Source organism: Meriones unguiculatus, chromosome 18, assembly GCF_030254825.1.
Source record: "Meriones unguiculatus strain TT.TT164.6M chromosome 18, Bangor_MerUng_6.1, whole genome shotgun sequence".
In the NCBI taxonomy this organism is placed as follows: domain Eukaryota; kingdom Metazoa; phylum Chordata; class Mammalia; order Rodentia; family Muridae; genus Meriones; species Meriones unguiculatus.
In genome coordinates, this window is record NC_083365.1 from 14,189,747 (window position 1) to 14,216,177 (window position 26,431).

The following is a 26,431-nucleotide window of genomic DNA, read 5'->3' on the forward strand; positions in this document are numbered from 1 at the left end:
ATAGTGTCAACCACAAGTAAGCCTACAGAATCAACTAACCTGGGGCCATAGGGGCCTACAGAAACTAAACCACCAAGCAGTGAGCATGCACGGGACTGACATGGCCCTCTGCAGATGGGTAACAATTGTGCAGCTTGGTCTTCATGGGGGACTCCTAACAGAGGGAGTAGGGGCCTTCTCTGGCTCTGTTGCCTGCCTTTGAAATCCTTTCCCCTGTCTAGCTGCAGTAAAAGAAGGTACTCCTAGTCTTACTGCAACTTGCTATGCCAAAGCTGGTCGATACTATGGTAGGCCTCCCTTTTTCTGAACAGAAAGGGAGAAAGACTGGATTGGAGGGGGGAGAGAACTGGAAGGAGAGGAGGGCGGGGAAACTTCAGGATGTAAAGTTACTTAATTAATTTAATTTTCAAAATGGTGTCAACACAACCCAACAACGAGAGAATAAAGTGACAAAGCTCTGGGACAGATGTACTTAGCCCATCACGTGTCTCTTCATACCATCTTCTAGTAGTTCCAGATCTTACATTAAAGGTCTTCAGTCTTGATGTTGATTTTGTCCAGAGTGAGAGATACAGATCTAGTTTCATTCATCTTCATGTGGCTATCCAGTTTTCCCAGAACCATTCATTGGTTCCCGGTGAATACCCACATGCAAAAGAATGAAATCTGGTACTTTTCTCACACTGCAAAAGAAAGTTAACTCAAAATGAATCAATCATTTGCCTAAACCCAGAGGCTAAAATATCACAAGAGAAAGCAGACAAAAAGAAGGCAGGGTCTTGGGAGGAAGCAGCAGCCTCTTACACACGCTGCCAAAAAAATGGACTCACCAAAATTAATAATTGTATGTTTATTTCTGAGCAGGGAACAGTGTGCAGGTGCAGAAAGGATTCTGGGAGCTCACTGATGAGAGAGCCGGTAGCCCAGGGTTCACACTGAGCCAATTGTTTAAGGAGATAGTATTTTAAAAAAAGCTTACAAATGGCCAACATGCACATGAGAAATGTTTACTAAAATTGGTTACAGGGGACTAGATCAAAACCCTAATCAGATCCTGCCAGACAGATACATCTAGGTGACAATGAGGTGGGAAGTGGAGACGTTGGAAGCTTTATGAACTGATGGTGACACAATATAACGATGCAGCCACATTGAAAAACAATGTGGTAGTGATTCAAAATGTAAACACACAGTTGCCGCACAACCTAGCAACTTAGTTACAAGGAAGAAGAAAAGCATGTCTGTGTGAAAACTCACACATGCCTGCTGTAGGAACATGATGACCAGAGCTACGAAGTAGCAGCAACCTAGTGCCTGTGACTGATGAATGGATCAATAAGATGCGCTACCTCTCTGCCCAGGACTATTACTTGGAACATGAAAAGAAAGTAAGGTGCAGCCTATGCATGCTACACCACGTCTGGAAAGCAGCGTGCCAGATGACTAACACTAGTACAGAAGACAACTTCTGTGATCTTACCAAAATGAGAAGAACAAAACAGGCAAGCCTATACAGATAGAGAGATGAATTCTTGCCTAAGGTGAGCAGCGGTGACGGATGGGGGAAGAACTGACAAAAGTTGCTGGCACTATTTGGTGGGAACACCAAGGACCACTGTATAGGCTAAACAGGTGAATTTACATATGTGTGCATTATATCTCAACTGTTTATCAAAAGCCCGTTGAGGCAGTAGATTTTACTTCGTTGGGAGTTCTTGACTTGCCAGTTCTCCACAGTCAGAAACCTGCGGCTGCCCCGAACGCGGGCTGCACCTCATCCTGGATGTGCAGACATCCATGAGGCCGTGTGTGCAACCGGCTGGTAAATGCGTGGAGCGCTGGAAGAGTCTACAGAGTGCAATGCAAAACAGCAATTAAAATGTCCCCAGATGTTCATTTTGATGACAAAATAGAAGGCTTCTGAAATAGAAGACAAAACCCACTTCAGGAGCACTCCATGCAGAAGGCGGTCTAAATTTATCTGGAGCATCACGTTCATTTGTTGAAGGAAGGCTATGGGGCTGGCATCTTCAGTTCCCATGGCAATTCTCTCCAATAGACAGGTTTGCTCCTGTAACTATGAATTTATTCTTTGCTTGTACATTATTCATACGTTTTAAATGGCACCTTCTGTCACGGTTTCCCCCCAGATACTAAAACCTTCCTCCAAGTTCCATTACAATTTGAATATGTAATTTCTTCCCAATAAGCAAACCACAAAAGGAACTTAAGTTCAAATGAGATCATTGCTCTCCTGTCCTGCTGGTACAGCCAAGCCTTGAGACAGTCACCAAGCCAGATACTGTGAAGTAAGGGAAGGTAAGGCTTTCATACAAGCTAGGGTCCATGCAAACAACTTATGTGAAGACAAATGCAGCCAAGTACGTTGAGGGACTTTCACGGGGACCCTATGAGGATCTTGACCCCACCACTCTGTGATATGCTGACATTTGGGAGAAGGGGGGTTAGGAAAGGAGAGGGAGGAAGAATTAGGTTCTTATAGAGATACTGTGCGTAAGTTTATTTTGGAAAAAGAAAGTGACGATCTGTGAAACAAGAGTCCTGACTGCCCATCTGACCACTCTGCTAACTGTGTTCTCGTCAGTTACAGAAATTAATCCACAAAATAATTCTTTGACAGGCATATTAGGGTTTTAGTTATTTTTCCACTGCTGTGATGAGACAGCAAGGCAACTTACAAAAGAAAGTATTTAGTTTAGGGCTCACAGTTGCAGAGGGTGAGAGTCCATGGGCATTGTGCTGGGGATTTGTGGCGGCAGGCAGAGCAGCAGCCGAGGGCTCACATCTTGACCCGCACGCACGAGGCAGAGAGAGCTAACTGGGATTGGGTTTTGAAACCCCAAAGCCCACCCCCAGTGATACGTCACCTCCAACAAGGCCACACCTCCTAATCCTTCCCAAACAGTTCTACCAACCGGGGACCAAGCGTTCAAACCTACGAGCCCACAGAGGGCTTTCTCGTTTAAACCATCAGAATTCGTAAACTTGCATTTCCAGAAGAAGCTAAGTTTCAGTATGGACAATCACTTGCTTAGCTGTGCGTGGTGGCTCACGCTTTAATCCCACGCTTTAATTTAGTTTCCGGGAGGCTGAGATGGATGGACCACCATGAGTTCAAGGACATCTGGGCTGCATCATGAATTCTAAGCCAGCCTTGGCTATAAAGTGAGAGTCTCAGACACACAAACAAAGGAAACAACAATCACACACACACACACACACACACACACACATACACACACTCACACCACCGGTTTTAGGTGCTAGAATTTGACATTCAACACATCCCATCCATCCTCCATATCCCTGTACTGTGACAGTTTTGTGGTGAAATGGGACACCCACCTCTAGCCCATGCCCAGCAATGGAGGTTAAGGGTGGGTGAGCGTTTTCTGAAAGAAAATAAATGCCTATCACTTTGTAGACCTTAAATCCCAGGCAATGAAAGGCAGAGAACAGATGCACACACTCATTAAAAGAACATTAAATACTTAGCAGCAAGTAACACGTTTTGGGAATTTTTAAAAGATATTTACTTATTCAAATTATTCAAATATTTGTCTCTCTAAATGAATGTTGGGAATTGTGTGTGACTGGGAGGAGAGGTGAGCAGAGGCTCTGTTGTCAGCAAGGTCTGTGCTGGGAGAAGAAAAAGTACAACTTGGCCACTGTCTGACAAAGAAAGCTAGACTTCCTGCCAACCAACCAAATTAAGTCTCTGAGGTGGCAAGGACAAACAGCCTTTGCTGGATGGAAAGTGTCACATGGCTATGTATCACAGACCCGTCCTAGAGGTGAGCGCAGGCCGGGGTCCAGTACTGGGGTGTTGGCTGTTAGCCATAGGAACATAAGAACCTGATGGCTGAATGAAGATAAACTGAAGGCCAGAGCCCTGCCGTGTGTGGACAGTATGGAGAGGCCCCGCTCAAAGTGTATTAAAGGGAGCTAATGTCCACCTTCATAGCAGGGTGGTCTGAAAACTCAGATGGCAGCCACAAATTAAATGCTCTCCCTTTTATACGTGAGTCCAGCCACCCAGGCTCATCTCAGTGGACCTCTCTGGCTTCCAATGTTTTATCAGAATAGCATGTAGCATCAACTGTAGTGTAAGGGGTGACCTTCCAGAAGGAGAGAGGTCTGCATCATGGCTGTTCTCGGCAGTGGCCCAAGTGGTGCATACGGCTATAAGGAAAAGGAAATTCTGTATGTTCATGAGTAGTGCCAACCCTTTGCCGATAGCTTAAAGGGTTAATTTCTACCATTAGTGATTGGAAAACAACAGCCCTGAGGGACGTGTTTCCCTACCCCACCAACTATAAATGAGAACATAATTTGTAGCTCATTCTAGAAACAGTCTTGAAAATGAACACACAGACTCCAGCAGAAGCCTGCCCTGACACTAGCAATCCCAGACCTGCTAAGAAACCAAGGGAAGCTTGTGTAAGATGAAGAAAAGATCAGCTGCTTACAGGGCCTGAGCTCTGGCCATGAGGCAGAGTCTCAGAAAGACGTTCCCTCAAAGCCAGTCCCAGCCTCTGTGTGTTCGACGTCACAGCACTGCTGACCATGACAAGGAAGGAATATCCTCTGCGGAGGAGCAGCAAACCCATTCTCCCTTCCCACCATTCCGCCTTCCTTGCGCACTGGGTACCCCCTGAGTTCTGTGATGGAGGAACAGTGCACCCAGTATATGGTGATTATCGATGTCAAGTAGAAAAGGAGGGGCTGAGGCCTCTGGGTTACATGAAGTGTGTGGGGACCAGGAGGGACTGTGTCAGGATCAGGTGTGTTCTGACACTTCCCAAGTGTCAGACCTTCCCATGCTGAATGGTCCCATTGCAGACCTGAGAGGAGGGGGGAGAGGAGAAGGAGGGAGGGAGGAAGGGAAGGAGAGAGGGCAGAGAGAGAGAGTGAGTGGGTGAGTGAGTGAGTGATTTTGAGAGCACAAATCCCCTTTCACAAAGCCCATGGAGGTGCCTTTTATGCCTCGGCCATCTGTCATCAAAAAATTCACAAGAGTTCCCCAGTCTTATGACACTGACATTTCTGTGGGGGTCACACGGAATGGTTCAGATGCTCTGACAGAAAGACAATGTACTGCAAGGTGAAGAGTGGTGAGAAAATCCCGCTGAATAAACACAAGGATGAATGGTTGGGGGTGGGAGTGTCAAATCCACTAACTGGAAATCCTTCTGAGTTGCTCAGACATTACGTCGTGACAACAAGATGCAAACACTGGATTAGTGACCTCAGAAATACACGGAGCTTCTGCTGTCTTCACGGGAACGGGATTTAACTATGTTTTGAAATTCTCATCAACTGCAGTGTGAATCGAAAAGTTTACCATTTACTAATATAGCCAGGGGTAGACTTTTGAGAGGCTCTGCTCCAGGTCAAGAAACAGAATGTAAGGGAGAAGTGGGGAGTTTGGAACAAATACAGCCATGAAATTAACCAGAAGGAAGCTCCCCTTCTGTTCCTTCTAGAGCTCAGCTAGCCAAACTGGTGCCTTAAACTTCTGCCCCCAAAGGGAAAGGACCCATACATTTCCCGTTAGTCTGGAGGTCTTTCACGAAGGTTCTTTTTTAAGTCACTTTTGTCAAGCAATATTGGGTCAAGGTATTTTTGTTTTGCTTCAAAAACAATCAAATTTCCAGCGAATTTTATATGTAATCCAAAGGAAAGTAGACGTTTTCTGAAAATCACTGATGAATCTGGTAGTCAGTTTGATTTGGGAAGCATTGAACAGTGTGCAAAGATCAATACCGAGCTTAAATCATTTTCTAAAGAAATGTGGGGCCGGAGAGATGGCTCTGTAGTTAAGAGTAGTAACCAGGATTTGATTCCCAGCACCTATTTGGGGGCTGACAGCCACCTTCTCTAACTACAGTCCTAGGGGATCTGATGCCCTCTACTGGCCTCTTTGCATACTGCATACACTTGGTGCACAGAAATACATACATACATACAAGCAAAACACCCATACACATAAAATAATAGAGAACTGAACAAACTAAATTGCCTTCTCCGGCCTGGAACCCCATTTAGGATTTACTGTGGGCTCTGTCTTAATTACATCAGGACTCCTTCGTGGGAGAACAGGGAACCCCATTAATAAAAGGGAGCAATTTAATCAGCCATCTTTAATGCTCAAGAACCAAGTAAGCCAGCTGCCACTTCCTGAGTATTCTTCCCGGAGGTTGTCTGTAAAGTGCTTGATGTGCACAGACTGACCTGGAAGTCGTCCTAAGACTGTCCCTGAGTTGCTCAAGCTCTTAACCTCCGCACTGCTGACCCAAGTGGAGCTTGAGACAGAGAAGGGGGGTTCTTGGACACCTTTTTCACCAAGATCCATCACGAGGGGGGAAGTGCATACTGACACTCTTCTCCAGATGAGCCACGTCTGAGTCAAGGTGAGGCTCTGAGCTGCCACTCTAAGAAGGTCCAGGTGACCAAGGCGACGCACAATGCCTCGGCTTCTGGAGGCAGGTTAGGTAGCCAGGGACCATTGTAAGATACACAAGTCTGCAGCATCGCTGTCCAGGTGCAACCACACGTATGTACATGTGAATGTCCACACTCAGAGAGCAACAGAGGCGCACAGAGAGAAGCAGATAACAGTGTGAGACTAGGCTGTTGTAGCAGAGAGATGCCCTCCAATCTCAGCGAGAACTCACGTCACACACTCAGGAAAATTAAGAAAGAACTCCTTTACTGATAACAGAGCATATGTCCAGTTTTGGCTAGTGCCTCAAATGAAATAAGCCCACATGGAAATAGTTCTATTTTAGGTCATGAGTTATAACATTCTGAGCACGCTCTTTGGTATGGGAAAGGACCTGACGGCCAGCTGTGGGCTAGGGGTTCTTCTTTGTGTAATGGGAATTGGCTTATTTGGTGGCAATTGAGTGCCAAACATTAGCAGAAACCTTCTTCCAGCAACCTAAACTTCATGTTGAAGGTATATAATTTTTCCACAGTTTTTAAACAAGCGGTCAGTATGCTACTGATCTCTGAGTACTCCTTTAGCAAAAATTGCACTTTGTGAATCTAATGTTTCCTAAGCAAGCTGAATAGAGCCTTTATGACATTGACTTGTTTCCAGTTCCCCCTATATGGCTGCAGGGTAACAAATGGGAAGCAAAGGAAAGTTGGGAAGGGCTGGGCAGGAGGGAACGAGAGCTGAGCTCAGGGCTGCATCGGTGTGTTTGGGGAAGGATGAGGAACCAGCTTCCTAAGGCTTCATCACTGCCTCCTCTCCTGGATGTAGGTGAAATCTTGGGGCACCTAGGGAGGCGCCCCGGGTCTTCACAGGTCAGGAACCTCAGAAGTCATTCCCAGATGCCACGGGAGCTTTAAGCACCGCGTAGCCTTGGGTGTCCCTGGAATGCCAAGTCCAGATAAGACCCGCCATCCCACCCTTCTGATCGCATGGCACCCTAAAGGAAGACAGCACGGGCAGGAAAGGGCATCAGTTGGCACAGCCAGGAGAGCAGTTGACATGGCAGTTGACAGCAGCTGTGCCCCTGCCTTCTCTGTGGATGCCAGGTTGGTTTTCCTCCTCTCTCTCCTCCTGGTGGCATCCAGGTCCTGTAAGTCTTCCTTTCATTGTGTCCTGACAAATAGAACGCGTGTTTTCTTTTTGCATTCTTTTTCAAGGCCTGGACTCTCCTCCAGCTGTGCATGTCAAACAAAATGTATTGGGGTCAGATGGCTTCTCACACCACACTGAACCGCACACAAAGGGCACTTCACTGCAGCCCGCATGCTCTGGAGACTTACACTAAGGAACTGCTGCAATAGCCACCCCCTCCCTCTGTCTGTCTGTCTGTCTGTGTGCCTCCCTTCCTCCTTCCCTCTCTCCCTCCTTCCCTCTGTCTCTACGCCCCCAATTTTCAAGTATAGTAATGCAAAATGCTTCCGTATCTAAACATCCTATGCAAATACAAACATTTTACAGAGCGCACACAGATACAATCAGGCAAGGCTGATCTATCCTGAGCAGGGAGGGAGCTCTGTGCTTCGTGACCTTTAGAGAGAAGATGAGGCACATGTACAGAAATGGAGAGGGTTTTTTTTTTATGTTATAAACAAAGGTGCAACCCCACAGAGAGTGTGTGATCTCTCTTCAAAAGAAGGACACGCTTTAAAACTGAAGGGAAATAAGACGGCAAGCTTCCTGTTTCAGGGAGAGGAAGAGGAAGCTTTCAAATGTATAACAGGGCAGGTGGCCTCAGGAAACTCAGAAAAGGGTGCATGGAAATATACCCTGACTGCCCCCATGGCATTTTAAAGAAACAGCATTCGTACATCGTTCCAGAACCAAATGAGATCAGTCAAAGCTTTGGGGGGAAAGTACACATGTCTGTAGCAAGGCCTCGGGGACTTCTCTGCCCCTGGCTTTCACTCTGCAGGAAAACAGCTCACTCTGCAAGCTGCTGGAGCAAAGACCCACACAGCTGAGGACAGATGCGGCTAGAGTGCCAAACAGACCGCCACCACAGGCTCACACACCTGCAGGTGACACCGCCCGCTCTATCTTACCCCGGAGATCTATTAACATGCAGAAACAGGTGTCATCCAACCCAGACCCACTCTTAGAAAGCATTCGTCTCAGGAGGCCGAGAGAGTGGAAACTACAAACTTGAGGCTGAAATCGCGCTTGGCCGCAGGGAGGGGCCCTGAGCCCCAACTCAAACTTCCAAGGACAGCTGCTTCCCCCTGTACGAAAGACCCCAGATGAGCCAGAACAAAGGCAGGGAGAACCCTCTTCCATGGCTATTGTTTTTGTCGTCTGAGGAATTTTGCCCTTGATTTGGTTTTGCTGGTTTGTTTGTTTTGCTGTTGTTTTTCTATGACGTAGTCCAGGCTGGCCTCAAATTCAAGGCCACTATACCTGGTTAGATTTTTTTTTTTTTGTCTTTTCTCCAGCAAAAAGTAGCCAATGCCTGCCAGTCCTTCCTAATCTTGGGTCAATGACTTCCCTTATAACTGGTTCCCTTAAATCCAGGCCCAGGTATAAGGGAAGTCTTCAGCACACTGATATCGTTAAACCTGGATGTGTGTCTGGGGTGTCTTAAAATACTCCAGGAGATGAGAGAGCGAGCATAGTCATGAAAAAACACTGGGAGGAGTGTGATAACTGCAGAAACCGGGGGGAAAAGAAGTTGGAAACCTGCTGGTTTTTTTCCTCTCATGTTTGAGGTTGTCTTTAATAAAAACATTTAAAATATGGAGCAATATTTCCAGTTGTTGGCCTCACTCCTCTCTCTTCCCCCCTTTGTAACAGAACCCTTGCTTTGTTTTCACAGTCCACCCTGCCCTGTGCACGAGCCGTGCCCACTAATCCAGCTGTGGGCATCCGATTCCTCACCAGTGCCAGCCTTAGCTATGACCACATGGGTTCCTCTGACAACTTGAAATGAGACGAAGCCTCCTGAAGGGTTCCTGGAAAAGGTTTCCATCTACTAAAAGGAAACACAGAGGGAGGCATGGGTCCTCCTCGGCTGCTAAATCCCATTACAAACGCATGTGACAGCAAGAACCCCAGCAGCCATTTTGTGACCACAAGGGGGTTAGTCAAGACAAAACTGACAGGCTGAGGGCTGCAGAGAGGAAAGATCAAAGCAACCCGGGTCCTTGAGGATGTCACTGAGCCGCAGAATAACCACCCTGAAACCGCTCCCCTTCAGGAATCATTAAGTGAGAAAATAGTGCAGTTACTGTTTACATCGGTGGGGCTGGGGTTTCTCGTTCCTCACAGTTACGTTCACACTATCTGACAGAAAGTAGTTGTGGAAGAAATGAAAGAAACAACAAAAGGAGACTCTAAATTCCAGGCAGAGTCATGAGTCACGCAGGCAGAGACCCGTGCTCCTGCACGAGAGCTAGATTTCCATTGCATGTCTCCTCACTGGCCTTTTGGTAGTCTTTCCTTTCATAGCTTATGCTCAGTCTTTTATTTCTTTATGGAGAAATATCCCTGCATTTTCTCCTATGAAGTAGCTCTTTGATTTTTCAGAGATCATTTTCTCAAATGGGTCTCATATCTACTGCTATCCCAAGGGACATAGAGATTCCAAGCATTATTGAAAGATGGTGACCTTCATTAAGTGCCCACGCGGCCTTGGACAGGTTCCTTGGCCTTTAAGAATAGATGTCCTTGCCTCCAAGACAGAACTGAGTATACCCCTTAGGACTGCGATAGTCGTGGGGACAGGATTTAAGCAACTGCTTGTCACTTAAAAGCCGGTGTCTGAGGCTAGGGGCCATGTAACTGAAGGTAATGTTTGCAAAACTATGGTAGCCGTGAGAGACTTCTTCATGTTCAACCAAATGGCAGCTCAGAATCAAACACTGAGCGTATCAACAGCATTCCTGCCAGTGCCCATCTGAGCTGCATGGCACACTGCAGCCTTCGTTCTGAACTCCCCAGGCAGAGGCAAGGATTGCTGCCTGAAACACCTCCACTCCGGTTCAAGACCGCTGTGTGTTATTAAGTACAGTGACCATTTTTTCCTTTTTCTTTTTTTAACTGTACACACATTTTCTTTCTGCTCTTGCAGAACTTAATGGCTTAATTACAGAAAACAAATTAAAAAAAATAATTTTCTTAACATCATTTCTGTAAGTCCCAAATTAGTAAATCCTTATATTGAGTTAGAACATTTGATTTTAAAACTGCTGTTTGCATTGCTGACTTGAGTTTCATCTTAAAACCGAGATGAGTTTTTGCTTGGAATTAGGATGGAATTTGAAAGTGTTACAATGACACAAATGGGGAGGTGTGCTTATCAACTTGTTTCTTATCAACTTGACACAAGCTAGGAGATTCTGGGAAGAAGGAACTTCAATTAAGAAAATGTCTCTGTCAGGTCAGCCTGTGGGCAGACCTGTGGAGCATTTTCTTGATTGATGATTGGTGTGGGGGAGCCCAGACCACTGTAGGCAGGGCCACCCCTGGCCAGGTGGTGCTGGATTACACAAGAAAGCGGGCCAAGAGCAGGCCAATAAGCCTCCATGGCCCTGACTTCCCTCAGGGATGGCGTGTGGCCTGTGAGTTATAAAATGAACTAAACCCTTTCATTCCCACATTGCTTTTGCTTGTGGTCTTTACCACAGCTATAAGAAGCAAACTAGGAGTTCCTGTTCCCTGACAGGGAACATGGGATGTACAGGAACCAAACCTTCTGAAACCATGAGCAAAAATAATCACTCCTCCTTTTAAGTAGCTTATGCCAAGGAGTCTGTCACAGGAACAATTCAAAAGCTAGCTAACACAACAGCAGCACCTTCTCATGAGCCTTCACTGAAAGCCAGACCAGGGAGGGAGGGAGGCTGCTGCTTCCTGCTTCTGTACCATAGGTGGGTTCAGTGTGATCTACCCTGTTAAAGAGACAGCCATTCTGGCCCACTCACTGGCATAATTCATTGAAAGTTAATTTAATCCTTATATTTAAACAACACAAATTCAACAAATGTCTTTCCATTTCCAGCAGTAGCTGGACTGTGGGGAGACATGGCTGTCATTCTGTGTTCCGATGCTGCTACCACTGGGCCACTGAGCACCACCCTGGAAGTGTGCGTTTCTCCAGTGGGACAGTCCAGGCGTTGTAAGCTTCCAGGGTGGGAACAGAGGAACCTAGGGATCAAAGGTTCCGCTTCACTCAGGAACTCTCAGAGAGAGGTTCCTGGACAAAGCAAGGCTCCTGATCGCACCAGGGATGTGAAAATGAGTTTTCCACTCGGTGTTACGGTCAGCTCTTTGAAATGAAGTCGCTGTTACAAGATGGCAGTACAAACTCAGGAGTTCCAAAGCCCGTGACGATACCACAGTGTTACAGCCCTCCGTTAAGCCCTTTTAACAGCATGAGTGCGGGTGAAAGCTGTGCCTGGTCGGTTCACAGCTGGAACACAGGTCCAGCTACTTAAAGACCCGGAGGTTCAGCACCTAGCTCAAGGCAGTAGGTCAGGCTTCAGCAATGACCAAGAAATATATGGCTGACTAGTCAGCAGCCAAGCCCAGGGGCCCAAAAGCTTGAAGTGGCCTGACTAATCGGCAGCCAAGCCTGGGGATGGGGAGGAGGGGGTTTGGGCAGTGGCAATTCTTCAGGGAGGAGTAGAGCCCTTCCTTCCCCAGAATGAATCCTTCCCCAGAATGAACGACAAATCTCAGATGGTCGCGGTGAAAAACTGATGGTAGCATGTTTATTTCTCGAATCTGGGACATTATAAACTTTGGGCAGTGGGAGGGGTTTTGAGGGTGAATGTGTTTTGTTGTTGTTGTTGGGGCTGGAGGTGCTAGGGATACTTCATTTACACCCAGTGGCACAGCCCTATCATAAGAGGATACACCTAATTATCCTGTGGATGGGGGAAGAACTCCAGGTACGGCTAAAGGTCATTGGTTGAAATCAGAGACGCCAACACATCTTATTAGCATAGGATGGGTGTTTCCAGGAATCCTCAGGTGCACGCTGAACAGGTTTCTTATCAGAAAACGGTTGGGCCTGTGATTTCTCTGAGGGCTGTGTGATTCTCCTTAGAAGATTTGGGGTTCCCCTGATCTGGCAGAGAGGGAACCCAGCTGAGAAAGTGAGTCCAGTCATCTCGTACTGAGCTCAGAGGTGACTCAGAGATGCCAAACTTTGACCTTAATAGCAGGGTCCCACAAACAAACAAAATGTTTCATTGACTATTGGAGAATATTTTACTAATACAAAAGCTGATGCAGCCATGAGACGCTGAATGAAATACCTCATTCAATCTGTGTCCTAAAGTGGAGGAAGAACGTTCACTGTCCTGGCCTGGAGGCTCTCTGTCTAGAGTAGGTTTCCACTTGGGGTCTATTCACATTTTGGGTCAGACAGTTCTAAAGGGATGCTCCATATTTGTGCGTTATAGAACACTGACTACAACCCTGGCCTCTTCCTATCAATGCCTGACATAACCCCTCTGACCTTGGGTTAGCCAAAAATATAAAGAAACATCCCCTAGGATCAAAATCACTCTGGTTTAGAAAGAATCATCCAGGGAGAACATCAACAAATAATCATGCTACAGCTAGAGAGCTAGCTCAGTCAGTAAAGTGCTTCCCATGTAGTCGTGAGGACCTGAGTTTGGTCCCAAGCACCAAAGTAAAAAGCCAGGCCTGTAACCACAGTGTCAGGGAGAAGGCAGGAGGATCTCTGACCCTGGCTCAGTTATTCTTGCCAAATGAGGGAGCTACAGGTTCAGCGAGAGACCTGATCTCAAAAAAAAAAAAAAAAAAAAAAAAGCAAAAAACAACTGACATCAACCCCTGGCCTCTACGTGCACATTAAGATTTGTAACCAGGCACCTGTACACAGGTACACACACACACACACACACACACACACACACACAAACACACACATCATACACAATAGCCAGACAAACAAACAAATAATAAATAGCCACACTGTCTGCCACTTAGTGGCCGAGCACACTGACCCAGTATATGTCAACAACTGTGTGACTGCAAAGGAAGACACACTTGACCCCTAGGGGGAACCTGTGAATGCTGGCACAGAGTACAGGGGGCTCCTGCCATCCCCCTCAGTACCCACTCATCCTCCACCCCCTTCACACACACACCCCCGTGGACTCCAAAGGGGACACTGATGAACTTGGACCTCAGAGGCAGCCGCTGGCCTAAGCAGGCTCTCCCACTGTAGGAAAGCACAGGGAGCCTGGGCTTCTACCACGGCTTCTCTGCAAGGCACTTGGGGCTCTGTCAACCTCAACAGGAAGCAAAGGCTGTGCGGTAAGACGCCTCAGGAGAGAGAGAGCTGCCTCAGCACCACTGCTCCTCACTGCGTCAGCAGCTGGTGGTGTAAGCACCCCCCCAAAAGGTGCCCCAAACCCCAACAGGTCCACCCTCCACATGGTTTAAAGGTCATTTTCAGGATTTTACAGAACACGAGAGAGCGAAGTGCGAGTCGTGCAGCAGATGACTAGGAGGTAAATATAAACCTTTCTGTGGCTAGCTTCTCAGACCCGGTCTAACCACGCAACAGAGCCTGAGAAAACCCTTTTAAGAATCTAGAAGCAGAGCCAGGCTTGCGGGCAAGGCCAAAGACTACAAGCCACTACACGGCAGCCTGACCAGCGCGCAGGCAGGGCCTTGCCAAACTGCCTCTTCCGTGAACTGCAGGCTCTGCCATTCCATCCCGGGGCGGAGCAGTGGTGCACCCATCACAGGAACAAAACCAAGGAGGTAGCGGGTTCTTCCCACGCTGTACTCTCACCCCTCGGCACTACAGGGCTGGCCCTGGCGGAACCGCAGCATTACCCCACTTGGTGACGTACTGAGCATGCTCAGTGCAGTACCGAACATGCTGTTGGCCTTCGCCCAGGCTCTCTCTGCCCTCAACCAGGTGCCCCACGCTCTGCCCTCTGCCCTCTGCCCAAGCACTCAATGGCAGTCAACCAAGTGGAAACTGGGGTGACACCTGCCACTTTCACCAGAGCAGAGCACGGAGCTGCTGTCTCACTGGCGAGAGTGGCAAACAGCTGCACCCCATTCCCCGGTCTCCAGGGAGAGGTCAGCCACGGGTGAGTTTTCCAGATGGATGGGATGAGCTGTGCCTCCTGGAATGTGACCCCAGGCACCTGCACCCGCTCCGAGGGGGAAAGTTAAACCGAGCCCAGCACATTGGCCCAGCGCCCCCGAGTGCTCACCAGACCCCAAGATTCTCTCCGCCTGGCAGCAGCCTTGTGGGTGAAGGACAGGGTCAAATCCAATTACCTCAGGCTGAACCGCCCCGGTGAGAGGGCCCCACTCAAGCTCTGTTCCATCTGGAATGTCCACAGCTGACAAAAGACCTGGCTGCACCTGTGTTTACGTGGCAAGTCTTAGAAAGATGAGAGAGCTAAGCTGAGTGCCATCGCACGTGCAACAGCTTCCTTGAAAGTGACAGAGGGAGCCAAAACATCAACTCCGGGCCTCATCCCGGGCACGTAAAAACACACCACCGTTCCAAATGTAGGACCCCCGGGCCCACACACAGCAGCCTTGGAAGGCAGAACTGGAAACAACACCTTCTAGAAAGGGCCCCAGCAAAAGCGTTGCACGGCCTCCCCAGCACAGCTCTCTTGAACTCTCCTACACCAACCACAGCCTCTTTACGGTACAACTCCGTTAAGACGAGGTGTGACCGTCAGGATTCAAAAACGTCTCTCCCTCCACCCCCAGACCCCTCAGATCTGTTTCTAGTCAGGTCCCTCACCCTCCCGGGAAGCCAACGATGGGTAGCTGGACTTCTTCAGGTCTTGCAACTGGAATCACGTGGTATGTGTACCCTTGGGCCCGGATCACTTCACTCACTATAGCGCCTTCTATTCCTAAGCGTGTCTCGTTAGGTGGCTGTGCTGGCCTCCATCCGTTTCCCAGGATGTTGGGGGTTGTTTTCAGTTTGGGGCGGTTCTGCATAGAAGCGCTGTTAACGTCTGCACACAAGCCTGTTCGATCTCTCTCGTGTAAATATCCAGAAGTGAAAAAAAAAATCACTAAATGACAAGAAGTTACCGACATCGTCCCCAAAGTGGCTTCGCTGTTTTGCCTTCCTCCCGTAATGGTACCGTCCACATCCCATTAGCTGGTTTGTGTGGGGTGGAGGACAGTGACTCTTTGAGGTGATTCTAATGTACATTCAGCCTATCTCCCGGTTTCCGCTCACATGTTAAGCCGGGCTCCTTTGCTTTCTATGTGTTTTTGAAACAAGTCTCTTGTAAGATGTGCACCGTGTGTAGACATTTTCCTCCCAGTCTGTGGACTGCCTCTTCGCCTCTCGGCCCTGCTTTTCAAGCAACGTTTGCACTCGATAAAGTCTACTTTTCCAACCTGTTCCTTTGTACCGCTCTTTTCCAGATGTGTAGCTTTGGGCTCTACATTTAGGAATGATACATGGTATATGGTAAGGTGTGTGTGTGTGTGTTTGAGAGAGTCTGTCTGTCTGTCCTTTCACTAATCCTACACTCTGGCGCTACTGTCACATTGCAGTCAGTCTTGAAATAAGGCTCTTCATGATTCTTGTGTTTTGTCTGTTTGTTTTCTAAGATTGCTGGCATAATGGGTTAATGTTGGCTGTCCACTTGATTGGGTTAAGAGGGAGATTAATAAAGCACATGTCCTCCGGGAGAGTCTGTGGCAATTTCCAGAAGGAAGTAACCTAGGGGGAGACGCCCCCCCCCAATGTGGAAGGCACTATCCCGTCGGGAAGAAGGCCAAATGAACACGTGGAAAGGAGAAAGCCTGCAAGTGTGGACAGTCTCCTTCTGCCCTGAGATACTCTGAGGCATAGAACCTGGCTCCACCTTGTCCTCTGGCCATAATGGACTCAAACTGTGAGCCAGAGTAAATCTTTCCTTTCTTTGAATTATTTTTGTCAGACATCTGGCCACAGTGGGAAAAGTCTGATTAATACAGTTAATGCAAGATCTTTCATCTTTAAAAAAAAGAGTTTAGTAATTGGCTTGTCGATTTCTACATAAAAGATAACTGGGATTTTAATTTGAGTTATGTTGAATTTTTGATCAACTTGATTTGAGTAGTGTGATGATTAATTTTTTGACTGTCAGCTTGATGGGATTTAGAATCACCTAGGAGACTCACCACTGGGCATTTCCAGAGGCTACCCTGATGGAGATAGGCTTGCCCTTAAGGTGGGCAGCACCTTCCAGCAGGCAGCCCTAACACATGGTTCTAAGGAAAGTCAGTGTGTGTGTGTGCCTCCTCCTTTTCCTAAGTTACAGAGAGCCTGTCTATCACACTCTTTTGATTACCCTGACATCGCATTCCAGAAAGTCTATTCATGTCGTATTCCAGCAAAACATTTGGTTATATACTTCCTGTTGGGAAAAAAAAAAAACTGAATAAGCTGAGTTTCAAAGTGATGGACTAATCTGCCTGGTAAAGGAAATTTCAAGACAGCACAGCATTTCGGCTGCAGCATGGTTACTGCTCACTGTTATTAGCCATAGTTACAGTGAAAGAGAGCAGCAAATGTGAAAATGTGTGGCTTGGTGAAGAGAGGCACATGAGAAAGTTGGACCTTGTGTAGGACAAGCAGCTGAGACTGTTAAGGACTTAGCACCATTAAAAAGAAACCTACTCTGAACTGGGTCAGTAGGAAAGGTGATCTGAGAACAAGACCCCACCCATCAAAAGTCTCAGTTTGTATCGGTGTAGATTCATTTGAGAGGAGAGAGCTTGGGCTGAGAAGGTCATTGAAAGGGTTTTTTAAGACAACCACTGGAGAAGTGTTTTTCTAGAGTCAGCTACGTCAGTGCACAGAGGACACCACAGAAGAGAAGGAAATGCCTGTGGAAGGATTGACTAGGGGGTAGTCAATCCTGCCACGGACGTAGGTGGCACCATCTAACATAGGTGGCTGGGGTTTGGGACTGAATAAAAATGGGAAAAAGAAAGGGCCATCTGGATGTCAGTATTCTCCTTTCCCTGTCTCATACCTGGCCACCATGACTTGCTTTACCATTATTCCTTCCTGTAATGACTGTACCCTCTAACAGTGAGCCAAAACAAATCTTTTAGTTGCTTCATTTGAGTATTTCTATCACAGTGATGAGAAAAATAAATAATACAATTATCATAGTCTCTTAAAAATAAGGGAAAGGTCACTTTTTCAGAGAGTGATTATAAAAAAAAATCTAAGTTTTTTCAGACACACAGCATACTATAGCTGTCCATGGCATTAGCCCTAGGCCTAGGACTAATGAGGTGGAGACAATATAGAATAGATTCAATGTGGAGTGGCAGGAATACAATGTGTCCTACATACCTCCTGCTAAAGACACAAAGTATACATAGAGTTAGAACTGAAATGCCCTGAGAGCTAACAGAAAGGAGAATAGGACTCTTGACAAATATTCAAAAGGACTACAACATCCCCACAAGCTGCCTGAACTGAAGTAACAGTTCACTGGTGAAGAGGAGAGGAGGGAAGCTAATTCATTAAAGGAAATAATGGGATCAATGGTATGAAGGTGCAGGAGGCTTGAGAGGAGATGGGCTACGAATGAATCCAGAATCCCATGTTAAGGGATGGGATTTCATGCTCTGGACCTGGAGGTCCACAGAGGCTTCTGAGTGGGAAAGTGTGATTAGATCTTCATTTGAGGTTGATCCTCTGCTTGGTGGACAAAAGATCCCCTGGAGAGAGCCTTCTGAGTATTGCAGTGCGTCCAATAATCAGGCTTCAGGTCCTGAGAAGAAGAGGCCATTGACTTGAGAGGAGACAAGCAATTGCTGTAGGGTAGAAAAGGCACCAGGAGATGTATCTACCCCAAGAGCATTTGTCACTCTCCGGACATATCCCCAGGCCCATGCTGAACTGCGCCATGAAATACCAACAACAAATTTCACCGCTCGCAAAACACTAAACAGAAACACATGATCTGGACACTCCACGAAGATCTGCGGTCTGCCCCTTGAGAATAATATTTTGTATGAAGATTATAAAAAAATGCAACCTTCTAAAGATAGCTTGACTTCTAAGATTCTACCATCAGAGCTGAATAACTTTTGGCAACACTTGCATATAAATCTGGTCAGAGCCTTACTGTGAAGTTTGAGAAAGAGACAGATAAAGCAGCTGGCCAGAGAGCTGGTGACAGAAACAACTATTTCTTGAAAATGAAAAATAGGGCAGAAAGTCACTTTGTTTTATCTTTACAAAACTTTGGACAACAACATTCTCCCCCAGCTGACCCCACAGATCAAAACCAGCTCCAAATGGGAGTCGCTAGGTATTGGCCAGCAGTGGAAATCAAAACCCAGTGGCCCTGATCACCCTGTTTCTTGACTTTCCTTTATTTTTGTATTTCAGGATGACAGTTGCTTTACTTACTCGATGTCACCTGTCGATTCATAAGCTTTCTGATTCTTCTGCCAACTTCGGACTCTGAAGCTCTAATCCAAGCCACAACACAAGAGTCCATGACCCCTTCACTCCTTGCCAAGCCATTCAAAACAAGAGCAAGAACCCTGTCTTGGAGTGACTGTTTGGTCAGAGGTCTGCATGTTCATCTAAGGGTAACCATTCTGGGCCTAAACACTCCCTACCTCTCTGGGGGTGGTTATATGCAAAGCCTCCAGTTATGCCTTCCTTTTCCCTGGTCCACAGCCCTCATGTCTTAGTTTGAGTTACTATTGCCATAACCAAACCATAGCCATAACCAAACACCATAACCAAAAATTGGGGAGGAAAGGATTTCTTTGGCTTACACTTCCACATCTATAGTCATCACTGAAGGAAGTTAGGACAAGAAGTCACTCAGACAGGGTGGGAACCTAGAAGCAGGAGCTGATGCAGAGGCCATGGAGGGGCTGCTGCTTATGGGCTTCCCCAGCCTGCTTCCCTATAGAACCCAGGGCCAGCAGCCCAGGGATGGCATCACCCACAATGAACTGGGCCCTCCCACACTGATAACAAGTTAAGATGGTGCCCTAAGGCTGAATATTGTGGTGGCATTTTCCTCACTGAGGTTCCATTTCCTTAACTGACTTTAGCTTGTGTCAGGTTGACATAATACTATCCAGAATACATGCCAAACCCTTTGGAGGAATTGTCACCTATACTCCCAACACCTTGCTGGGGCACTGGCCTCAATGACAGCTAGGTTGGCCTTTCTTAAGGTCTACAGGAAGCCAAAAGATATCATTCAGTCATGGAGACGAATGATTGTTCGGTTTTATCTAAAACTCCCGTCCCCGTGGACTTTCCTATAACCATATTTGACAGAAATATTTGCTTCCTTTCTTATCTATCTGAAAAAGGAAACCAACAAAGTCATTCTATTGAGGCCTCTTCCCTACTGCTATCTCCTGCTTTAGAAATACAGGTACAGCGGCTCTCGCAAAACCACCCCACCGCTGGCTCCCGTGGTGGCTCCAGTGTCAGAGTGTGAGAGCTAAAGCTGAGGTGACATTTCTAAGCCTGTTCCCCCTTTGATGGTTACCCCAGGGCACCCACCACGAGGGAGCCCGCTTCTTCAGGCCGTGACACTGGATCGCAAAGGAGGAGGAGTGTAACTCTCAACCTGACAGAGAAAGAACAAAACGAAAACACCCACGCGCTGGGGAAACTGTTTCCCACTGCGTGGGTGGTGGGGCCCCTGGCGCTGTTATCTGCACAGGGTACTTCTGGGGTTACCCAGTTGTCACGCTCGTGTGGATTCCACCCGAAAACCTCAGGCCAAACAATGGGAAACGAGCATCAAAAAGACAATTTTCCACTCTGAAAAAAAAAATGACTTGACTTTATAAAAATAAATTAAAGCACCATAATAATAAATGGGCCGTGGGCAAGAGCTGTTGCCAAATGTCCATCCGTCATGGCAAGTGTTCTTCTTACTTCGCGCATTTACACTGTCTGAATAAGGCTGCATTATTCCCCCACTTCTCCGCATCTCAGCACCAACCCAATATGGCATCTTGTATGCACTCCTGTGCCACGCAAACGGATCAGGCATAATGGGTATGCGGGAATGGGAGGCGCCATGGGACAGAAGTGAAAGTGTGGTGTGTGTGTGTGTGTGTGTGTGTGTGTGTGTGTGTGTAAATGCACACGTGAATGTGTGCTGTGGGGTGTCCTCAATCCTGCACATGGTTCTCTTTTTAATAGGAGAGATTTGACAGCTGTATCACCACTGTATGCCTTGGGGCCTCAAGCACCTTAGTTACCACCCAGGGACCCCTCTTGTTCTAGAATAGCTCTGTCCCCACCTCTGTCCCCTGCAGCCTGCGACGCGCTGCCTGCTCACCAGGGTTACATGATTTTACCAGCTCCTTCCTCTCCTCCTCACCCTCACCTCCTTAAGATGCCTCAAATCTCTTGTTCTGCAGAGGTACCATCCTTCCACATTTGCCATTGTGGAATCGTAACTGCCTTCTCCAGATTCTCCACCCACTACAGATGTCTATTGGGTTTTCCTCATCCTCGTTGCTCTGGCCCTGGACTTTCTGCTGCAATTATTTTAAAAAATTCTAGTGATGAGAACAGAAGGTCCCTAAACCTTGCTCCCCAAACTCTGCCTGTCCACACAAAGAAGAGCAGGAAACCCAGTATCTGGGTTCTGCTGAAACCTGACAGCAAAATGAAAATCATTTCTCAGGCTCACAACTGTGAGTTTCTGAAGAAACCAGAACTGTGTGGACTTGACCAACTTCTTTTCAAGTAGCAATGAGGAGGAAATGATGTGAAAACTAGAATTGCCACATGATTCAGAAATCTGCTTCTGGATATAAACCCAAAAGAAGTGGAAGAAGGAACTCAGACATTTATGCCCTCTGTTTACAACAGCAATAGTCATTGTAACGAAAAGGTGGACACAGCCCACGAGTCCATGGAGGGATGAATGAATGGGCAGAATGAAATACTGGCCTGAATGAAGAAGAAAACCCTGGCACGTCCAAGGATGTCCTGACACGAAGCTCAGTAAAAATGAGATAGACATAAAAAGGCAAACACAATCTGATTCCACTAACACAAGGGACTGAGAAGAGTTAAATTCATCAAAACAGAAAGTAACACATGGCTGCCATAGCTGTGAAGGGGAAGAAATAGGAGAAGGGTTTTATTAAAAATAGTAGATGGAGACTATCAATGCAGATGCTGAGACTTATGGCCAACTGTTGAGCAGAGTGCAGGGAATCTTATGACAGAAGTGGGAAATAGTAAGATCTGGAGAGGACAGGAAGCCCATAAGGAGAGCAACAGAACCAGAAAATTTGAACACAGGGGTCTTCCCAGAGACTCATACTCCAACCAAGTACCATGCATGGAGATAACCTAGAACCCCTGCACAGATGTAGCCCATGGCAGTTCAGTGTCCAAGTGGGTTCCATAGTAATGGGAACAGGGACTGCCTCTGACATAAAAAATGATTGGCCTGCTCTTTGATCACCTCCCCCTGAGGGGGAGCAGCCTTACCAGGCCACAGAAGAAGACAATGCAGCCACTCCTGATGAGATTTGATAGACTAAGACCAGAAGGAAGGAGAGGAGGACCTCCCCTATCAGTGGACTTGTGGAGGGGCATGCATGAAGTAGGGGGAGGGAAGGTAGGATTAGGAGGGAAGGAGGGTGGGCTTTTGGGGGGATACAAAGTGAATAAAGTGTAACTAATAAAAGTTAAAAAATAAATAAAAGAAAAAAAACTATAAAAAATAGTAGCTGGGCACACAGTTACAGTTTGATAGAATGAAATTGCTCTGAAGATAGATACTAGTGTTGAATACAAACTATTAAGAATGTGCTCCTGGTCCTCTGATCTTCTGATGCCTGTACAGGTGATGCCAAATGCTCAGTCAGCCTTTTGTGACTGCTGCCCTATGTGGCCACCACTCCCTCTCAGATCCTTAGACTCTAGGTAAGGAGCAAGTCTCAGCAGAGGCCACTCTTCCTCAACCTCTATCCTTTTGGTTGCAGCGTCACCAGCTTGTTTACTATTGGTTTGTTGGCTAATCGGTTGAAATTTGCTGCATTTACATAGCCGAAACAATATGGGGCTGCCTGAGCTGAAACAGAGTTCAGGACAGCCTATCCCTGGAAACACAGCCCAAGGGAAAACTACCTTTGCTGGAGCATCTCACGAGAGCATAGAGAGCAGCTGGCGAGGGCATGCTAGGCTAATGGTTGGGTGGGCCTGGGCCCCGAAAAACCATGTTCCCGAGTGACAGTTGTTGGGCTTCCTCCCTGCATTCCATTCAGGACCCTGAGGTGCGTCCAGTGGAGAAAGTGAGATCTAGGTTTGGGTTCAAGATGGAACCATTAAAACTGTAGAGGCAATTGGAAGCAGCTAGAATTTACATTACACTTTCAACCCCATATCATTTCTGTTCTATTCCAAATAAATGTCAACCACTTAAAGAGCATGCATTCTCATGGTCATGTGACCAGCCAGCGTCTCCGGAGCCAGCTGGGCTTCTCCCTTGCTTTCTCACTTTAGGGGAACAAGGACGGTTTAAGAGCCGCTTCCTCTGCAAAGCCTCCTGTACTCCTCCCCGCCCCTTCTAAGATAGTGTTGGAAGTCCTTGCTAGAGCAATAAGACAGTTGAAGGAGATCAAGGGGATACAAATTGGAAAGGAAGAAGTCAAATTATCACTATTTGCAGATGATATGATAGTATACGTGAGTGACCCCAAAAACTCTACCAGGGAACTCCTACAGCTGATAAACACCTTCAGCAAAGTGGCAGGATACAAAATTAACTCAAAAAAATCAGTAGCCCTCCTGTATACAAAAGACAAAAGGGCTGAGAAAGAAATTAAGGAAACAACACCCTTCACAATAGCCACAAATGACATAAGGTACCTCGGAGTAACCCTAACCAAGGAAGTCAAAGACTTGTATGAAAAAAATTTCAAATCTCTGAAGAAAGAATTAGAAGAAGATATGAGAAGATGGAAAGATCTCCCATGCTCATGGCTTGGTAGGATTAACATAGTAAAAATGGCCATCTTACCAAAAGCAATCTACAGATTCAATGCAATGCCCATCAAATTACCAACACAATTCTTTACAGACCTGGAAAGGAAAATTCTCAACTTCATATGGAATAACAAGATTTGCATCTGTTCTTACGCCTCACAAGAACCTTTGGGCATCCCTCTTGCAGGCACATTGTAGAAGAGATGGTATCTTACATTTCCTGCCTCATTCACTAAGACTGCAGCAGACTGATTTTTCCAAAGAGGGCTTCCTAGCCCCGTTGATGCTGCTGTGACAAAAACCTCAGCTGGCACCTCCGTCCAGAGAAGCAAATCCCAGTCTGCGATGAGAGAGCTCCCAGCCCTCAAGCCCTCCAGCAACGGCCCCAGACTGTGAAGCAGAGATAAAGCCATCACGACCGCTTGCTCAATACTGAAGATCTATAGACTATACCAGTCAGATAAATGACAGGTGAGTGCTGGCAGGCAACTGCAGGAAATGGAATAAACTCCATAAGGATGGCCACAGGCTGAGCAAGACCACAGCCTCATGGTGGCCATCACTGGTGTGGGAAGACCCAGCCTACGAGAAGCTGACAGCTTTCCTCAGTGTGAGGTTGCAGACCGTAGGAGTAGAGAGAGCTAGCCGAACACGAAGCATAAGCCCCTCCCTTCTCTCTGCTTTTGAATGTGGCTGTGAGGTGGCTAGCTGCTTTATGCTCCTGCCGCCTAAACTTCCCTGCGATCATGACTGTCGCCCGAGAGCCTGCGACCTGAAAGGAATCCTTTCTCTCTTAAGTTGTTTTCTTGTCCGGATAATTATTCACAGCATCAGGAAGGAAACTAGAACACCGTCTTTGGAAAATTCAGCCTGGCACAGGGTCTAAGTGAATGTGCTTGAGAGAAGAAATGTTAAGACACAGGCTTTTTGTCTCTGCCTCTGCCTGTGTCTCTGTGTTTGTATCTATGTCTCTGTCTCCGTCCCTCTGTCTCCATCCCTCTGTCTCTGTCTCTCTGTCTCTGTCTGTTTCGCTCTCTCTCTCTCTCTCTCTCTCTCTCTCTCTCTCTCTCTCACCCCTACCTACCTCATTCTATAGCAGTCTGCATTTCGAACATTCTGTTTTAGGTTTGGTTTCTCTGAGTAACATTCCTGGTTGTCCGTAACTCACTCTGTAGACCAGGCTGGCCTCTAACTCACAGAAACCTTCCTGCCTCTGCCTCTGCTTGATAGCTCCCACCTCCCACTGGATAGACACCACTCAGCACTCCCTTGACTTTGGGGCCGAAAGCTCCGTGTGGTGCATACTGTGTGTCTTAAAGGTACAGTGAGATCCATCAGCTGTATCAAGCTAGCCGTGCTGATGAGGAAACAGCATGCTTCTTCAGGACACCGCTTCTGTGTGTGCACGCACCGTGCAGACACCACTCACACAGCAGACTCAGAAACACACAGGCAAAACATAGGGTTTGGGACACATTGCTCCAAAGCATGGCACCCTGGAGAAAAGTCACAGAAAAGAAGATCACCACAACATATCAGAAGACTTTCTGTAGCGGTGCCCTCCAAATTCCCAAAGGAGTGCCCTGACTTGTGAAGATGCCAAAGCACAGTGAGCATCTGCGTAAAGAGAAGGTCCGTCTGAGTTTACTCCCTCTAGCTCAGTGGTTTCAACCTTCCTAACACTGAAGCCCTTTAACCACAGTTCCTCGTGTGTGGTGATCCCCAACCATAAAATTATTTCATTGCTACTTCACAACTACAATTTTAATACTGTAATGAATACTAATATAAATATCCGATGTGTAGGATATCTGATATGTGACACACACACCCCAAAGTGGTCAAAACCCACAGGTTGAAAAGTACTCTTCTTACTCACACCTCATGTCTAACCACATCTCTTCACATTAGGTTCTTGTTTTCTTATAGAAGCTCCTGCTCATATAAGCCATTAAATAAGCTCATACATTGCTCTCTCATTTTCTGTCTTCTGTTATGGGACCTGAGCCATGAGCCTACATAACAAGACAAGAGGAAGGTATTTCTTTACCCCTGCACGACCATGAAGCTGTCTGGAGCAGCCTCTTTTACCTGCTCCAGAGATGTCTCTCCTTAAACACCTTTCTTCTTACACATGAACTCCATGAAGTCCAAGGCCACTCGTGCCCTCTCCCTGTTCCTACCTGTTCCACTGCCCAGCAGCTATCCGAGTCTCACACTTTGATCAAAACTGTATACGCAACTTGTAACAAGTATTTGGGGGATGAAAAATTTGTTCTGACATCCAACTGGTTGTTTGTAAAGAGATGGCCAGACAAACTTGAGCTGCGAGCCTTTGATCCCAGGCTGGCGCTTCGGGGAAGCTGTGAGCATGGTATGCATGAGAACAGGAAGGCACTGCTTCAACCTTCATTTTAATCCATTCAGCATACTACGCCTCGCACACAAATTAGGGAAGATGATTCTGGAAACAGTCACAGAACAAGATTGCAACGGTGGCGCTAGAAAAGAATGTTTTTTTCTCATGAACATGATGGCAGAAATCATGAAGCAAGACAGCAACAAAAGCACTTTGCCACTACCCAATACAGTAAGGCAAGAAGGAAAGGCTCGTGGCTGAGTGGGGACTCCACAGACAGGCCTGGCCTGGCTTCACACGTGAGAATCCTTAGCCCAGACCCAGGCTCGGCGAGCTGCACCGGACACAAACATGAAGAAGATGTTGCTGGGCACAGTGGTACACACCTGTGATCTTAGCGCTTTCAAAGCCAAGGCAGGAGACTCATAATTCAAACAGTTAAGCTGGGCCACAAGCGAGACTGTCTCTAAACAACACTGATGGCAGAACTGAGTGCCAAGGCACGCTCCTGTGATCCCAGCCTTAGGGAGACTAAGGCTGGACTGCAAGGTTTAGGCCAGCCTTCGACACACAAGCA

The 26,431-nt window shown here is 47.0% G+C and overlaps 1 protein-coding gene across 2 annotated transcripts in view; it reads right to left on the reverse strand.

Annotated features, from left to right (window-relative positions):
- Acoxl (acyl-CoA oxidase like) overlaps positions 1-26,431 on the reverse strand; it is a 289,947-nt gene that overhangs the window by 174,947 nt on the left and 88,569 nt on the right. The window lies entirely within an intron of this gene.